Below are 19,497 nucleotides of genomic sequence, written 5' to 3' on the forward strand. Positions count from 1 at the left end.
CTTACATAGAAACTTTCATGGACATGAAAAATGTTGTAAATCATGTGATTTTCTTTTGCCTCCCTTAAAAGTTTTCAGCAGTATCTAATGATATAAAAAGTGTTGGGATATTTCAGTGGAATGATTGAAAGAATATATCCATACCTGTTTACCTGTGTTGGCTTAGTGAAGCATAGCAGATAAGGGAGTTTTTCTTCTAGGTGTGAATCCATCTCTACCATTCACTAGTCATTACTTTCGGGTGGAAGTTACTTAGTTTCTCATAGGCTCCACCTCATCATTTCTAAAAGACACTTTAATAAATTGCTATCTAAAGCACTTGGTGCCTGTCACATAGTAAGCTTTTGGTGGATGATAATTATTACTAATTAATTTGTTTATCTATTTATTTTTGCAAGACAGAGTCTCACTCTGTTGCCCAGGCTGGAGTGCAATGTTGTGATATCAGCTCACTGCAACCTCCGCCTCCCGGGTTCAAGCAATTCTCCTGTCTCAGCTCAGCCTCCTGAGTAGCTGGGATTACAGGCATGTGCCACCACACCCAGATAATTTTTGTACTTTTAGTAGAGTTGGGGTTTCACCATGTTGGCCAGACTGGTCTCAGACTCCCGACCTCAGGTGATTCGCCCACCTTGACTATCAAAGTGCTGGGATTATAGGCGTGAGCCACCGTGCCCAGCCAATATAATATTATTTTGACTTCTTTGATTTATTTATTCCCATAACCTCTAATCACCTTTTAAAGGTGAAGTATAGTTAAAAAATAATATCAAATTAATGATATCAAGGATTTATCATGGGGTGTGAGAAGATAAGAGGACAATGAAATAGTAAAGGAAGCATGTTGACATTGTAAGCCCAAGCTGTTTCTATAGTAAGAGACTCAGGAGAATCACAGATTTATAACTACAACATTCCAAAATGACATAATGCAAATATTTTCCACACAGCACAAAGAAGTTATATATCACATTTGACAAATTCCTTGTTATGATATTGTTAGTGTCCAAAAGGTTATACCTCTATATTTGGCAATATTATTGAGGACCTACAGGAAAGCTAAAGATGTCACAAATTTACAAATGAGAAATAAATATCTAGACCCCACAAAAGTAACATTAGATAACTGTATATTTCTGCATGTCAACCTGTGGTGGGTGCTGTGATGTCACCCAGAGTCCCCTTTAGGACTGAAGTACTCATTCCTTTAGTGACTAGGAGCATTGCTGAGGGACAACCTCCCCTGTCAGCTACTTCCAGGATTATCTCTGTTGAAGACAGCCACCTTGCCCAAGGTCAGGTCGCCTTCCCAGGTGACCCACATCCAATGACTTATCTGCATGGGAGTTTAATATCCCAGCCATTCTGCCTCAACTCAGATCAGCTCTGAATGGTAGTTTATCCTCCAAGTTTCCCTATGGTAGGCAAGGGTGCCCATAGTGACTGTATCACATTTCCTCTTCCTCCTCTCTCCAGCCCTGCTTCCTTCCTTTCCCTTGCATAGGGGCTGTTCCCAGGGACACTCCACAGTAAACTTCCTGCATGGCAAACTCCATCTCAGAGCTGGCTTTCTGGGAACCTGAGACACAGCTCTTTCTATCGAAATTGAAAATTTAAATTACAAATTCAGGTAACTTGAGTACAGAATGCCAAGCATCTGTGTTTTCAACTGAGTGACTGGGTAGTTTTTTACTTTTTAACTAAATAGGTGGGGTAGCAGAGTTATATCCACCTACTTGCTTTTTGTTTCTCTGAAAGTTAGAGAGACTTGCAAATCTCAAGAAAGAAAAATATCCTGTCAACTGCCTTGTCTTAAAGCATACTGCCTGGCAATATCATTGGGGACTTTTGGGATCTATCATGTTAAAGTCAAATGAATTACTACTGAAGTCAGTCTCACTCAATAGCAGGTCAATTCACTGCATTACCATCACCATATCCAAAAATCATAATTGGATTTAGGTAACCAATACTCCTGTTAGAAAGATACTTCTATAACATGCTATAATGGATGCTTACACTGTTCAAGTTTAAATATACAGGTTAGGAAATACAGCAGCTAGAAGCATCTTTAATATGGCTACAGTGCATTTTTAATATGGAAGAAATATAATGACCAGAATTCTTTAGTATTTATGAAATTCTGCAAACAATTGCTCAGCTGAAAGGATTTTTACGGATTCTATATATAGAAATCCCCTCTCTATTTAAAATAATTCAAGTTGCTAAAGATGGTATCAAAGATTGCATTTTTGACTATTCATTTCTTAGGTTATGGCACTTGCTACAGAGATAACTAAAATATATTGGATACGAAAATTTAAAATATGTAAAGAAAAATTATTAAGTATTACATTCAATGATATGCTAGATATGTTTTTAAATGAGAAAAGATTTTAAAATGCTAGCATAAGAATTGAACGTTTCTTTGTAAATGCAAAGCCATAGTTTTAGTTCATACGAAAAAAAAGTCTTGCTGCTTGTATTGCCTTCGGTCCACCATGGAATAAGACAATATTTATCAATTAGGCTGATCAAGTGCTTTTTCTTAAAAAACAAACCAACACCCAGCTTATAATTTATTTTGTTATGGTCAGATGGTATATTTTATAGATAGATCCTGATAAAGTAATAATTCTCAGATGAAAATGCAATTTGGAACATTTTGAGGAGACCGGTTGCTACTTACTTCAAATTCTCTTACCTTTGTAGGTGAAATCAGATCTCAGTGATGAGATTCACATGGAAGAGCCAGTTTAATCTTAACCTGTATCCTGTAAGCTTCAAATTAAACTATCATTACCATCAAAATTTGGCACTCCGATAGACGAACTCAGATCTATAACTTCCCAGATAAGCAATATAGGCCCAATGCAGTGTTCTAGCTCTGCAAAACTGTGTTAAATTACACTGACCTCTCTTGTTTCACTGATAAATCAATAGCCCTAAGATGGTGACATTTAAAACCCAGTTGAATTATCAAGATGGAAGTAGAGACTGTGGTTCTCGTGGTATCACCACATTATAGCAGCATGACTGCTTTGGCATGATTTTAATTTTCTGAGTATATTTTCCCTATTTGGAAAATGAAAATTACTTTGCAGAGTGTCAGAAGAATAAAATGAAACTAGGCAGGTAATTCACCCAGCACAGTAGCTGGGAAATAGAGGCCCTCAATAAATGTAACTGTTAAGTGCAGAAGCGGAAGTGGAGGCTGGTAGAATTAAATGAGCAGGAAGCTGGTCAGCTGCAGAATCAAGGTCTGCTTTCTGGACCTGGTGCAGAGCTCTGTCTACTGTAGTTGACCTTCCTCTCCAGTGCAGGTTGGAGAGTGAGAGAGCAATACAGTGCTGAGGCTGGGCCTCCTGCAACTCTGGTACAGCACCAAGCATTTGAATCCTTTTGATTATTCCACACCAACCTTTGGGCATTCTGTACTCACATGTGCTCTCAGCCATTTGTGGTCAGCCAGGGCATGCCTGTGGAATTCCTTTTCCTGTAACAGTTGACTCATGGCAAAGCGTTCTCCATTTGTCAGGTTGCCGGAGAGAAAATTCCAAGCATGCTCCAACTTGCAGGGTACCCTCAGACCCTGGAGGTGAACTGCCCCTCAGAGTACACTGATTTTCATCTACCTTCTCTTCAAGTCATCTTGCCACTTCCTACTCATCTTTCACATATAATACAAATGCTACCTTCTCTGTAGCCTTCCCTGACCTCTGTCATCAGTGACAATTGAGAAAACTCCACCCATGACCTCATGTGACACTGTACATACTGTATCTTTACTACATGACAATTCTAATGTAGTCTTCCGATTACTTGCTCGTGTAACTGTCAGTCTCTACAATGGTTTTTACATCAACCTCTTTAAAGATTGTTCTAAATCTTGGATTTTTCTCATAGTTAAAGCACACACACATCTTAGGAGGATTACAGACATCTTGAAGTAGTCGTTCACTTTTAGGAATCTGTGAATCCAATGTTAGGAACTCTCACTCAAGCCCTGTATAACGTCATTTATGTTTTCTTTGCAAATCACAGCAACTGGAGCAGCATAGGCATTTGATAAACAAATGAATAAATGAATGAACAAATGACAGTCTGCCTAAAAGAATGACAAGATTTTTCCTAAAAATGAATGCAAAAGGATCTACAATTGCCCCAGAGAAAACTGCATATTAGAGGGTCTCTGGAGAAACTGATCAACTCATGGCTGGCAATACATTCCAAAGAAGGCTTTATAGACTCATTGCCCTGATCCGATTTTGATTCTCTTTCTAATGCTGCTGTGTAGTGAAGATCATGGATAGAGGGCAAAATTAGTTACATTCAGTTTCTGAAATACAAGCTATCAAAATTTTTCACAGGGGCACAGGTTAAATGAGAGGAGATTATTTTCCCTTTTGGCCCTCTGTTTCTATTGCAGACTATTCAAAGGCAAATGGAGATTAATGTGTTTTGCGTTTTTGGAAAAATGGTGAAACTTCATCTACCAGTCTCTCCTTGCAGATGTATCCCATCTGTTTCTGTTGCATGGGATTACAGCTATAGGCCTGGCATTGAAGGTGCTATGCACCTGGCGGGGGGGCTACCGTCCTTCACATATAGGGGGCTGCAGTAAAAGGCTGGGTCATGGTGGGGCACAGGGAGCACTTTGTTCAGCTTTACAATAATGCCTAGAAGCTCTTAGACTGTGAATAAACTCATTTTCCCTCATAGCTGGCAGGAGAGGCTCTCAAACACTGAGAATCGAGGCTGGCCTCCAAATATTAGTATGAACAGCCCCTTAGAGAATGGGCCTTTCAAACTATAAAAATCTCTGTCTTTTGTATGCCATAGCTTTAAGACACAGAAATAATTTCCTCTTCAGTCTTTCACAATACACCTACTTGAATAAGCCTCAATTTGCTTAAAAAAATGAGAGACAGAGTGAAAGATTATACAGAATTATTTTCCTTTGATGGTAAAGTCCACCTTCTCCCGGGGGCAACTGGCAAACTCTTATCCTCTGCTGCTTCTAGAGACACGCCCAGTAATGAGAGCTGCTTCCCAGGCTCCGGTGAACAGCTAGAGGTCTCTAGTGGAAATCTAGGGCAATCACAGTTTTCATCAGGTGTGGCTGCCTGCAAGGGCCCTGATGATAGTGCACATGGTTAAGAAGAACTGGTAACAGCCACTTTCCAAACACATAAATATGTGGATTGACTAGAATTCCATTAGCTACATGTCTCCAACTTTAAGGATTCTTGGGAATTTTGGAGCTGATTGGGATCTGGCTTTGAAAAAGGAACAAAAGATGAAATCAGTTTTTTCCTCTTTTTCCTTTTTGCCTGCTCAGAAACTGTCTCTAGTTAGAGAGGTTAGAATCCTGAGGAGCTCTGAGAATATTACAAATGTGAGGCACATTCTGCCATAAATTAGGGGTGGTGTGAGACTATGTAAATTCCCAAAAGCTTGTCAAGAGCGGTAGGTTTGTAAATATCCAAGCTCCATGACAGTAGCATAAGGATAAGAATCTTTTCTTATACACAAGATGGCCAAGTGTTGCAGATTCTCCTTATCAGGCATTGCGGCATTTCAATGTCTTTTTCTTTTTCTTTTTTTTCAAATAGGGAATGACCACATGATTCTTTTAAGGAGGAAAAGACCAGCAAGAATAGAGAAACCCATTACTGGGTTTCATTTGTTTGTAGAGCCAACAATGTCATTTTAGTAAAAAGCAAAAAACAAAAGAAAACAAAAAAAGTGCTTCTAATACATAGTCAATAGGAGCCTTTAAACTTGCATGGACGTTTGGGAAAAAACTCTATTCTAATGAATAATTTAAGAGTCTTCCTGTTTTTCATCCTTGAGGATAGAATGTGATTTACTGCAGTACCAAAAAGTATGTTGAAAATATTTACCCCACAGAGGACAAGTACAGTAGAGGGCACGGTGGCTCAAGCTTGTAAGCCAGCACTTTGGGAGGCAGAGGAGGGCAGATCACGAGGTCAGGAGATCGAGACCATCCTGGTCAATATGGTGAGACTCCAACTCTACTAAAATATAATAACAATAATAATAATTAGCCGCGTGTGGTGGCGTGCAACTGTAATCCCAGCTACTCCAGAGGTTGAGGCAGGGGAATCGCTTGAACACAGGAGGTGGAGCTTGCAGTGAGCCGAGATCATGCCACTGCACTCCAATCTGGCAACAGAGTGAGACTCTGCTCACAAGAGAAAGCAGGAAAGATCTAAAATTGACATCCTAACATCACAACCAAAAGAACTAGAGAAGCAAGAGCAAACACATTCAAAAGCCAGCAGAAGGCAAGAAATAACTAAGATCAGAGAAGAACTGAAAGAGATAGAGACAAAAAAAAACCCTTCAAAAAATCAATGAATCCAGGAGCTGGTTTTTTGAAAAGATCAACAAAAGTGATACACAACTAGCAAGACTAATAAAGAAGAAAAGAGAGAAGAATCAGATATATGCAATAAAAAATGATAAAGGGGATATCACCACCAACCCCACTGAAATACAAACTACCATCAGAGAATACTATAAACACTTCTACGCAAATAAACTAGAAAATCTAGAAGAAATGGATAAATTCCTGGACACATACACCCTCCCAAGACTAAACCAGGAAGAAGTTGAATCCCTGAATAGACCAATAGTAGGCTCTGAAATTGAGGCAATAATTAATAGCCTACCAACCAAAAAAAGTCCGGGACCAGACGGATTCACAGCCAAATTCTACCAGAGGTACAAGGAAGAGCTGGTACCATTCCTTCTGAAATTATTCCAATCAATAGAAAAAGAGGGAATCCTCCCTAACTCATTTTATGAGGCCAGTATCATCCTGATACCAAAGCCTGGCAGAGACAAAACAAAAAGGGAGAATTTTAGACCAATATCCCTGATGAACATTGATGCAAAAATGCTCAATAAAATACTGGCAAACCGAATCCAGCAGCACATCAAAAAAGCTTATCCACCATGATCAAGTGGGCTTCATCCCTGGGATGCAAGGCTGGTTCAACATACACAAATCAATAAACGTAATCCAGCATATAAATAGAACCAAAGACAAAAAACACATGATTATCTCAATAGATGCAGAAAAGGCCTTTGACAAAATTCAATAGCCCTTCATCCTAAAACTTCTTAATAAAGTCAGTATTGATGGGACGTATCTCAAAACAATAAGAGCTATTTATGACAAACCCACAGCCAATATCATACTGAATGGGCAAAAACTGGAAGCATTCCCTTTGAAAACCGGCACAAGACAGGGATGCCCTCTCTCACCACTCCTATTCAACATAGTGTTGGAAGTTCTGGCCAGGGCAATCAGGCAAGAGAGAGAAATAAAGGGTATTCAATTAGGAAAAGAGGAAGTAAAATTGTCCCTGTTTTTGATTGTATATTTAGAAAACCCCATCATATCAGCCCAAAATCTCCATTAGCTGATAAGCAACTTCAACAAAGTTTCAGGATACAAAATCAATGTGCAAAAATCACAAGCATTCTTATACACCAATAACAGAGAAACAGAGAGCCAAATCATGAGTAAACTCCCATTCGCAATTGCTTCAGAGAGAATAAAATACCTAAGAATCCAACTTACACGGGATGTGAAGGACCTCTTCAAGGAGGACTACAAACCACTGCTCAACGAAATAAGAGAACACAAACAAATGGAAGAATATACCATGCTCATGGATAGGAAGAATCAATATCGTGAAAATGGCCATACTGCCCAAGGTAATTTATAGATTCAATACCATCCCCATCAAACTACCAATAACTTTCTTCACAGAATTGGAAAAAACTACTTTAAAATTAATATGGAACCAAAAAAGAGCCTGCATTGCCAAGACAATCCTAAGCCAAAAGAACAAAGCTGGAGGCATCATGCTACCTGACTTCAAACTATACTACAAGGCTACAGTAACCAAAACAGCATGGTACTGGTACCAAAACAGAGATATAGACCAATGGAACAGAACGGAGCCCTTGGAAATAATACTACACATCTACCACCATCTGATCTTCAACAAAAACAACAAATGGGGAAAGGATTCCATATTTAATAAATGGTGCTGGGAAAACTCGCTAGCCACATGTAGAAAGCTGAAACTGGATCCCTTCCTTACACCTTATACAAAAATTAATTCACGATGGATTAAAGACCTAAATGTTAGACCTAAAACCATAAAAACCCTAGAAGAAAACCTAGGCAATACCATTCAGGACACAGGCATGGGCAAAGACTTCATGTCTAAAACACCAAAAGCAACGGCAACAAAAGCCAAAATTGACAAATGGGATCTAATTAAACTAAGGAGCTTCTTTCTGCACAGCAAAAGAAACTACCATCAGAGTGAACAGGCAACCTACAGAATGAAGAAAATTTTTGCAATCTACTCATCTGACAAAGGGCTAATACCCAGAATCTACAAAGAACTCAAACAAATTTACAAGAAAAAAACAACCCCATCAAAAGTGGGTGAAGGATATGAACAGACATTTCTCAAAAGAAGATATTTATGCAGCCAACAGACACATGAAAAAATGCTCATCATCACGGGCCATCAGAGAAATGCAAATGAAAACCACAATGAGATACCATCTCATGCCAGTTAGAATGGCAATCATTAAAAAGTCAGGAAACAACAGGTGCTGGAGAGGATGTGGAGAAACAGGAACACTTTTACACTGTTGGTGGGACTGTAAACTAGTTCAACCATTGTGGAAGACAGTGTGGCGATTCCTCAAGGATCTAGAACTAGAAATACCATTTGACCCAACCATCCCATTACTGGGTATATACCCAAAGGATTATAAATCATGCTGCTATAAAGACACATGCACACGTATGTTTATTTTGGCACTATTCACAATAGCAAAGACTTGGAACCAACCCAAATGTCCATCAATGACAGACTGGATTAAGAAAATGTGGCACATATACAGCATGGAATACTATGCAGCCATAGAAAAGGATGAGTTTGTGTCCTTTGTAGGGACATGAATGAAGCTGGAAACCATCATTCTGAGCACACTATCACAAGGACAGAAAACCAAACACCACATGTTCTCACTTATAGGTGGGAATTGATCAATGAGGACACTTGGACGCAGGGTGGGGAACATCACACACTGGGGCCTGTTGTGGGGTGAGAGGAGCGGGGAGGGATAGCATTAGAGATATACCTAATGTAAATGATGAGTTAATGGGTGCAGCACACCAACATAGCACATGTATACATATGTAATAAACCTGCACATTGTGCACATGTACCCTAGAACCTAAAGTATAATAAAACAAAAAATTACAGTAGAGGAAGCTCGGGTAATTTAGTAAATAGGTGGATTGATCTTGCCAGTTTCCATTGCAATCGCAAGATCCAAAACCTTGCTGGCAGTTGCCGCTATCAATAGGATTGTGGCAGGCCTGTGAAAGGGTAGGGATTGGTTTTGGTCCCCCGCATTGACAATTTTGAAAAGTGTACCATAATTATGACTACAAACTTAGCACATTTTAAAGCCTAAATTAGGGAATCAAACAAACCCATAAAATAAGTAAAGAAAAAATGTGCATTAAAGGGGAGGATTTGTATAGCAACAGCAACAACAACAAATACCTCTAAGTGTTGTTTCTCAACATCAGAATGTTCTGATTCTCTTAAGGCCCCCACCTTAGGCAAGGCACCTCTGTAATAGTGTGTGGTTCTGTATTTGTGCTACCAAGAAGCACAGTTGCTTGCACTTGCTTGTTACATGACTCTATTCCTGTTGTAATAAATACTTCTTTATGTGTGGCAATATCAGTCCTCTTTAGCCCTGTGTCTGGAGTGTCTGGTGCAGTGTAACTTTTATCACAAATTTGTGAATTGCATTCATAATTAACACATGAATGTAATACAGTGACATATTTTCCAAAAGAATACTATTAATTACAGTAGCAATGAATAGGACCCAAGTAATAGGTCCCAATAGATAGGTCCCAAAGAAATTTGACCAAACTGTTTATATTAGATTGATGATGTTCTTGTATTGGCAGACCATAAAGCTAGAAACAAACAAAGAAACAAAAAATGGGTTATACTTAAAATACTTAGTAAAGGGAAAAATAAAATTCAAAAAAGAAAGTAATTTTTTTTAAGTTTCATGAAATTTCCTTACTCTTTTAATGGCCAAATCTCATTTGTTTCTCCTAACAACTCTCTGAGGCAGATGTTACACCCATTTTACAGAAGAGGAGGGGAAAGGTTAAGGGATTTTAAGAAGCAAGGACAGGATTTTAATTCTTGTGACTCAAACAACAGATAAAATCACTGGGCTCTTTTTAAGGAGGGAGAAGGGGTAGTTTAAATCTGACAAAATACTTTCTAACAAGGAAGTATAGTTTGGGATGGAAGTTTGGGAAAAGGTCATATGGAATAAGGAAGAAACAGGAGAACTAAAAAGAGAGCAAAGAGCAATGCAGAGTGGAATATGTAAGAGAAAGCAACTATCCAAGACTTACTTCAAGACAAGATTAACCCTAGCTGCAGCTCAGAAAGCAGTGGAAATCTGTGCCATTATTTAAGGGCCCACCAGCTGTTGGTTCCACTGAATCTCAGTCACCAGTGATTCTAATTTCAAAATTAATAAACACCTGTTAAAACATGAAAATAATTACAAATGTATACGCTGGTGCTGTTCGAGGGCAGACCTGTCCCTCTAGGGAAGACATTTCCATAGATAACTGCAGGTCATTTTGTGCTCAGAATCTTCCAGATGCTTCACAGCTCTCTCCGAACACAGCCTAGTCTAGCTACTATAGGGCCTTACAGAAGTCAGCTCCCAGTTGGCCCTCTGCTCTCATCTCCTTCCACTTTCTCCACATTCAATCTTCTCCAGTCACACTGGCCTCCTCACTACTTTTAGAACTTTGTTTATAGATCACATATTTTTATCTAAATATCTACTTGGCTAACCCCTCACTTCCAATAGGTCTCTGGCTTGGAGATCCTATCTAAAATTTCTCACACACACACACACACACACACACACACACACACCCTGCTTCATTCTCCAACTCTGTATTTCAAAACCTCCTACCTTGTTTATTGTTTTCTCCTTAGCTCTTATCACTATCTAACATAATATTTTCGTTATCTTGATCATTGTCTCTCTCCTTTACTTGAATGTAAGCTCCATAAGGGCAGACATTTGTATCTATTTCATTAGGCATATGCTTCAAGCAGCGCCTAGCACGTAATAGTGTTCAGAAATGCCAGTTGAATGGGTGGGTAGAGCACAGAAGAATTGGTCATCTTTCCTCTCCAAAGTCAAGAAAGGCAGGCACAAAGGCTGTCTTCTATCTCTATGCCTCTGGTGGTTGTAGCAGGCAAGGAGCAATCTTCCCAGGGACTGAAGTTTCTGACACAGTTCAAATGAGGCAGGAGCTTGAGAGGTGTGCTCTTTGTAGAAACTTCTGTGGGATAATTTGTTTCTTTCTTGCAGATGCAGGCTTTCTAAGGGAATTACCCTTTAAACCATTGTACATTTGATTGGATCCATCTCGTAGACTCCATGTTTGCCCATAAACAGTAAAACGAGCCACATTGCTTCTGAACCAATCCACACCTGTTTCTCAGGAATGGCAATTTCCAGCCCCAAGATATAGTAGGGTATGCATGTGATAGCTCAGCCTCCTCTCGAAAGAGGAAAAAATCTGGTAATGTGGCCTCAGTCATGAGGGCACCTATCCCAAGAAGGACGTAGAATGGCTGCATCTCAGACTGCTGAGTGTTAGAAAAGCTCTAAGTGGTTCTCTGTTCTCAGGGATGACTCTTCTTCCAGACAAGTCTCAAAAATATAAAATTATACTCTTCTTTTGAAAGCATACAACATATATCAATCTTTGAAGCTTTACAAAAATAGGGTTTAATGAATTTTTCAAATAATGCCTTTAAGATATCAGGTTTCCCTGCTGAGAAACAAAGACAGTAAGAATAAGTAAAGAGGGAGAGACCTGCCAAAAACATCAATACTGTAGCTGTCATTAGCAGTTAGGTTTCAGCTGACTCCTAGTTGTAAACTCATTGTCTGTGCCTCTCTCTGAAAATAACTTTGAAATCCATCAGTGGCCTTAGCACTGTGCCATGATAGATCAAAGATGTATCTAGAATGATCAAAGTATCTAATCAAAGACCATAAGAAAAATCACTTTAAATCAAGGTTTTTATTTCTATAGATTTGGTCATTGAAATCATAAAATACTTTGCCACATGCTAGAGAGAGGGATTTTCTAGGAAGCTTCAGACAATATTAGTGCTTAGAAAGTCACTAAGTGGCTATCTGGATCATTTATCTGCTCAGACACTATCCCAGGTAAATAGAAATATGCCCTATTTTCAAATACTTTTATGTAAAATTTGACAGTCTCCCTTGGGAAGCAATTTTAATGCTTAACAGCCTTTGCTATGAAGAAAATCTGTATTTATATTAAGCTCAAGTCACTAAAACTCCAGTCTAAGCTGTTTTCCACATATTTGGGCAAGGAGACCAGTGGCATATAAAAGCACACATTCTGCTGGTGACACGTAAATGAGTTTGGGCTTTTAGGGTGCTCACTGAGGCTACATCAGGGACCTGGTCCCCAGTGGCTTCATTCTGGTGCTGCAGATGAATGAGCTTGGGTCTTAGCTTATCTTCATGCTAGCCTAGCAAAGCTACCAGGAGGTACATTAGTCCTGACCACACAATGCTAGGGAGGAACAGCATTCCTGACAGCCGCTAGTCTGGAGATTTCAGGTAACTCACCCCAAATGGGAATGGAAATGCCTGCAAATCTTTCTTAGATTTCCTAAGGTAGAGAGTAAATAACACTATCCTGTTTACTTCTTCATACGCCAGACTTTCCTAGGGATCTTAGGAGAAGAATGGGAGAAAATCTAGGCACTGAAGCAAAGCTCCTACGGTGATTTGTGTGGGTGTGTATGCCTGTGTGCATGTACTTATGTAAATGTGTGTGTGTGTTCATATGTGTCTTAATCTGCGTGGGCTGCTATAATTAATAGCATAACTTAGACTGAGTGGTTTATAACAACAGAAATGTATTTCTCATAGTTCTGGCAGCTGGAAAGCTCAAGTTTAAGATGTCTGGAGAGGGCCCTCTTCTGGACTGCATACTGCTGACCTCACATTGTACCCTCACATGGCAGAAAGAGAGCAAGAGAGCTCCCTGGGGCCTCTTTTATAAGGACACTAGTCCCATTCATGAGGGCTCCACCCTCATGACCTAGTCACCTCCCAAAGACCCCACCTCCAAATACCATCGTATTAAGGATTAGGCTTCAATATACATGTTTTGAGGGGACATAAGCATACAGTCCATAATAATGTAGATGCATGCCCATGTGTGTGTGTGTGCTGTGTATGTTCATATTTGCATATTTCATGCATTTGAGTAATTATATATGTATGTGCCTATGTACGTGTGTGTATATATAGGCATGTATTAGTGAAAGTGGTTTATGTGTCTGAGTATGTATGTATGCACATGTGTGTGCATATAAACATTTGCATATATGTGTCTGCATTTGTGTGCATGCATGTGTGTATATGTGTGTACATGTGGCAGGGAAGTCTAAGCTGTGGATTTGAAAAGGCTACCTGAACAGCACCGACAATAAATTAAACTTATCTTCACAAGAAAGGTTATAGAATTCCTGAAAGAATATTTGGAGCTAAATCATGCAAGGACTGTTTCTCTAGGTAAAGAGCTATTGCTATTGCCACATCGCCTCTTGAACAAAGGTAATGTGGCCTCTGCCTTCATGACAGTTAATTACCCTGCCTTCTCACTTGAGGACCCCACTTACTGAGATCTCTCACTCCTTTCCATGATGAGCATGTGTGATGGCTTGCAGAATGGAAAAAACTCAATGCCAGATTAAGAAGTCAAAGAATTTAATATAATTTCACTCATTATTCACTACCAAAATTTTGAGGAATAAGTGTATGATTAGTTTTGCTATTCCAAATTCATAGGGTAAAACGGGAGAGGCAAAACAGCCAAAGATAACATTTGCATGTATGATTATCTTTACTATTCAATATCAGTAATAACAAATGAATAAATTGGCGGATCACATTTTATTTTTATGTTGACATTTTATTTATTTTTTAGCCCAAACATTTTAGTAACTGAAATACATTAAACTGTATGACACTATAAACTGTTGCAACGTAATATTGGTAATGATACCACTGTAAAGTTCAAATTACTTTATAAAGGGATATATTAATATGATAATAGGATGGGCATGGTGGTTCACGCTGTAATCCCAGCACCTTGGCAGGCCGAGGCGGGCCGATTGCCTGAGGTCAGGGGTTCGAGACCAGTCTGACCAACATGGTGAAACTCCATCTCTACTAAAAATACAAAATAAATTAGCTGGGCATGGTGGTGTGCACCTGTAATCCCAGCCACTCGGGAGGCTGAGGCAGGGGAATTGCTTGAACCAGGGAGGTGGAGGTTGCAGTGAGCTGAGATTATGCCACTGCACTCCAGCCTGGGTGACAAAGCGAGACTCCATCTCAAAAAACAAACAAACAAACAAAAATATGATAATGAACACCTATCAGGTGTTGGGAAGGCTAAGTGTAGGACACAGTCCCTGCCCTTAAGGAGACACAGGTCGGGTGAGGACAGAGAGCAGTAAATGGATAATTACTATGTAACAAGCTAAAGAAGCATCTGCCTGTGCAGAAGTACATGAAGCAGAAAATGAAGAGGATTTCCTGGAGAACTGAAGAAGGTGTAAGGTAAAGGCACTGTCTCACCCGTGTCTTTCCTAAAGGATGAACGGGGACAGCATGCAACAACCTATACCCTACACCCACACCTACCCCACCCCAAATGGAAAAGAAAAATAAACTATCACTAGGGTTTTTAGTCACGGAGGTATTACATACAAATACTATTTTCAGGAAACATACAGCTTCTGTGGCTTTTAAGTTGGTACATCTCTGAGTTACCAACCAATAAGCCAGTCCCTGCACCTTGTTTATTTTGAAACAGGCAAAGAAATACGAACAAAAATTCTGGTGGGAAGTCAGGCTGAACCACTTATTATTTCCCTGAGTCTCTAAATTGATCCACTTGATGGAGAGAGATGTTCTTGTTTTGTTTTGTTTATTCTCTACCTGAAATTAAATGAACTGCAACCTTTGGGACTTGAGGGCCACTTTAAGCTGGTAGTAAGCAGTGTTCTGGCTAAAGAAAAGATTTGCATCAAAGTGCAACTTGCAGGTCTGTGAAGAAGCAGCAGCTGGGAAGCCGAGGTGGGTAGATCGCTTGAGCCCGGGAGTTTGAGACCAACCTGGGCAACATGGTGAAACCTTGTCTCTACAAAAATAGAAAAATTAGCTGGGTGTGGTGCCAGGTACCAGTAGACCAGTAGTCCCAGCGACTCGGGAGACAGAGGTGGGAGAATTGCTTGAACCCAGGAAGCGGAGGTTGCAGTGAGCCGAAATTGTGCCACTGCACTTCAGCCTGGGTGACTAAGCGAGACCCTGTCTCAAAAAATAAAAAGAAAGAATGAAAGAAAAAGAAAAGAAAAGAAATGGAAACAGAAACAGAAACAGGAGCTTCTGATTAAAAGCAGGGTCTCCTGTTTGCTACCTCACTTAGAAGAACGCTGATGAGTTTGGAGCCTCAGTGGGAGGCAAACAGGTAGCAGGATTGTACTAGTCCAGGAATGGGGGAAATGGATCATCTGGTGTCATCTGCCTCACACATTCCCGCTCAGCCTTTGCACTTGAAATTTAGTACCTTTCACAGAGAAGGAGAAAATACCAGTGACAAAACTGGGACACTGACTGAAAATTAATAGCACTTTGCACTTCAGGCTTCCTGGGAGGATGCACCATACATATTAAGTAAGCATGACACAATTTCACTGCAATAGCCTGGCTGGGCCCAAGCTGTTCATTTGAAATTTCAGGTACTGTGAGGAAGCGTTGATTTGATGGATGACCAGGTGGTTAATATAAAAACTTTCAGGAAGAGGAAAATAAAGATGCTCTTTCAGGGAATTCTCAGCCTAAAACCAGAAAGGCTGGCGAAGATTATCCTACTCCACACTTAAAGGAAACTCATGGGAATTTTGAATGATATTTACATCAGGGAATTTGTGTAGAATAGAAGCATATTGGAGTTACAATTGTGCTGGAATGAACAGGCACAGAAACACTAGAGTAGGCGATGCTATTTTGTGAAAGCTGGACATCGAGCAAATATGCAGTAAGAGCCTGTGGATTCTCCTGTGCAGTGTGGTTGCTACCAGCATGAGCTTCGACAGGAGGCAGACCTAGATTTTCATTTCCGGTTCTGCACCTTGCTAGCTGTGGGAACTCGGACAAGTTACTTCGTTTCTCTGAACTTTAATTTCCTCATCTGTCAAAAAGAGATAATTATACTTACCGCATAGGGAAGTTGAGAGAATGAAATTGCATAGCATGTATAAAGAATGTAGGCTAGTGGCTGGCAAGTGGCAATGAAAAAAAAGTCAAAGACAAGTAGAAATAGACTGCCTTTTGTTGCATTTGTGTTTAATTACTTCTTAGGTGATAGCAATAGAACACAAGAACTAAAAATAGTGGTAGTACAAGCACCGTTAGTAGTAGTAATAGGCAACTATCATATTAAGTACTTACCTATCATACTGAGTAGTGACTATATTAAGATATTGTACTGTGTACTTTATAGAAATTACTTCATTTAATATGTATACAACCTCAAATAATAAGAGGTCAGTTTTCCTTCATTTTTAAAAAATGAATTGCATCAGAAATTAAGGAACTTTTTTGAGGCCACACAGAGCTACTAACATGCTGAACTCAAATTGAAACCTAAAAGGTCTGTCTTACTCTGAAACCTGAGATTTTCATTATGTAATTCTCAAACACTGGGTAAGCACAGCTGGGATAAGTATTTCTTCTACCCAAGGGAGTTTAGAAAGCATGTACAAAAAAGATAATATTTGAGCTAAGTCTTAGAAAGAAGCTTTTCTGAGGATGGGAAAGGCGTTCTAGACAGAAAGAATGGCTTAAACAGCTAACACAGGCCTTAAAATACACAGCACACCTAGCTTGTGCCAGGCATGGAAGTTAGGGCCTATGAGAGGGAGCAGAGACATAGGCCTTCAGAGGTGCTGCAGCATGCACCAGTGTCCCGGGATTTCAAAAAGAACTCTTTTTTAGCTGGATGTGGTGGCTCATGCCTGTAATCCTAGCACTTTGGGAGGCTGAGGCAGGAGGATTACTTGAGTCCAGAAATTTGAGACCAGCTTAGGCAACATGGTGAAACCCCATCTCTAGAAAAAATACAAAAAAAAAAAAAAAAAAAAAAAAATGAGCCAGGCATGATGGGGTGTGCCTGTAATCCTAGCTACTTGAGAAGCGGTGGTGGGAGGATTACCTGAGCCCTGGAGGTTGAGGTTGCAGTGAGCCAAGATCACACCATTGTACTCCAGCCTGGGCAACACAGTAAGACCCTGTCTCAAAAGAAAAAAATAAAAAAGAAAAGAAAAGAAAAAGAAAACTCTTTCTGTTGCTCTGGAATTTTGGCACAGATGCAAAAACTAAGAAAAAAAACAGTAGATACCATGTATTCACAAAGTCTAGACTGAGCTGCTAGATCATTTTTGTAAGATTAGAAGAGAAGACGCCCCCAGCCACGTTTACGAGAATTAGGTGATCACCACTCCACCCACATAAAAGACTGAGGTTGAAAAAAATCAAAAGAGAAAATGTCTGTGGAAAAAGTTGTTGAGTATTTTACTTCTTCTCAGATAAAGGTAGGGAGGAGCCTTAGTCTGACTTCAAACCTCAAATAACAGGTTTAAAAGAGATTAATGAGAGAGTTTGACATGCATCTTCAGAAATCTCGGGGTGAAAGGGACTGGTGTTTGACAGATGTTGCAAAAAGTTGAAAGGTGAAAGTCTGGATGGAGCTGGTAGAACAAAGAAAGGAGCTGTGTAGAAAGTGAAATATTTCTCCACCAAGGAAGTGGTAAAGGGGTTTATTTCCCTGGTTCTAAATGTGGATCCTGTGGGGGGCGGGGCGGGGGGGAACCTACTACATACAGCTCATTCAAATAGGACCATTCCAAAGAGGAACATATGGGTTACACGGTGTTCCATAGTGAAGTACCCCTTAAGAAGCCTCAGGAATGAGGTAGGCAGTTGTAAGTGACCAGCAAGTGAGAATGGGTCCTCCCTTATAAGTTTACTGCAGTCTGAGATCTCAGCAGAGGAACTCCAAAAATCCCAAAGTCGCATTCCCCAAGAGGAGGAGCCAACAATAATGAGTTTATCATCCATGGGGCAGAAAGAATGATGACAACTGCACTTGCCTCGGTTACCTTCTTCCTATGAGCTCATTGCTCTTTCTGATGCCTCCATGCCTTCATTTTGGCACAGATGCAAAAACCAAGATTAAAACAAACAAGAACAAAAACAGTAGATATCATGTATTCACAAAGTCTACACTGAGCAGATAGACCGGTTTTTTGTTTGTTTGTTTTGGTTTTGTTGTTTTTGCTTTTTTGTTTTTTTTGTTTTTTTTTTTTTTGAGACGGAGTCTCGCTCTGTCGCCCAGGCTGGAGTGCAGTGGCCGGATCTCTGCTCTCTGCAAGCTTCCCCTCCCGGGTTCACGCCATTCTCCTGCCTCAGCCTCCGGATCAGCTGGGACTACAGGCGCCCGCCACCTCGCCCGGCTAATTTTGTTTTTGTATTTTTAGTAGAGACGGGGTTTCACCGTGTTAGCCAGGATGGTCTCGATTTCCCGACCTCGCGATCCGCCCACCTTGGCCTCCCAAAGTGCTGGGATTACAGGCGTGAGCCACCGTGCCCCACCAGATCATTTTTATAATATTAGAAGAAAGGACAGCTCCATGGCAAAGAGTTGCTTTCAAACTGGTCTCCACTCTTTAATTCTTGAAAGTAATGGGAGTCTTCATTATTTAAGAGTGACGGGGGGCCGGGTGCGGTGACTCAGGCCTGTAATTCCAGCACTTTGGGAGGCCGAGGAGGGCAGATCACGAGGTCAGGAGATCAAGACCATCCTGGCCAACACGGTGAAACCCTGTCTCTACTAAAAATACAACAAATTAGTTGGGCATGGTGGCGGGCCCCTGTAGTCCCAGCTACTGCGGAGGCTGAAGCGGGAGAATTGCGTGAACCCGGGAGGCAGAGGTTGCGGAGAGCCGAGATCTCGCCACTGCACTCCAGCCTGGGCGACAGAGCAAGACTCTGTCTCAAAAAAAAAAAAAAAAAAAAAAAAAAAAAAAAAAAAAAAAAAGGGTGACTGGAAAAGCTATTTTACCCTGAGGTGGGAAAAAATGGTTTTACATAGTCTACATCAAGGGGTCGTAAGAAAACATAAAGTTACTTTCAAGCTTGTATCCTACTGAGACCAGCTAATAGAACAAAAATCAATTATTATCA

The sequence above is a fragment of the Macaca thibetana genome, chromosome 6, assembly GCF_024542745.1.
Source record: "Macaca thibetana thibetana isolate TM-01 chromosome 6, ASM2454274v1, whole genome shotgun sequence".
NCBI lineage: Eukaryota > Metazoa > Chordata > Mammalia > Primates > Cercopithecidae > Macaca > Macaca thibetana.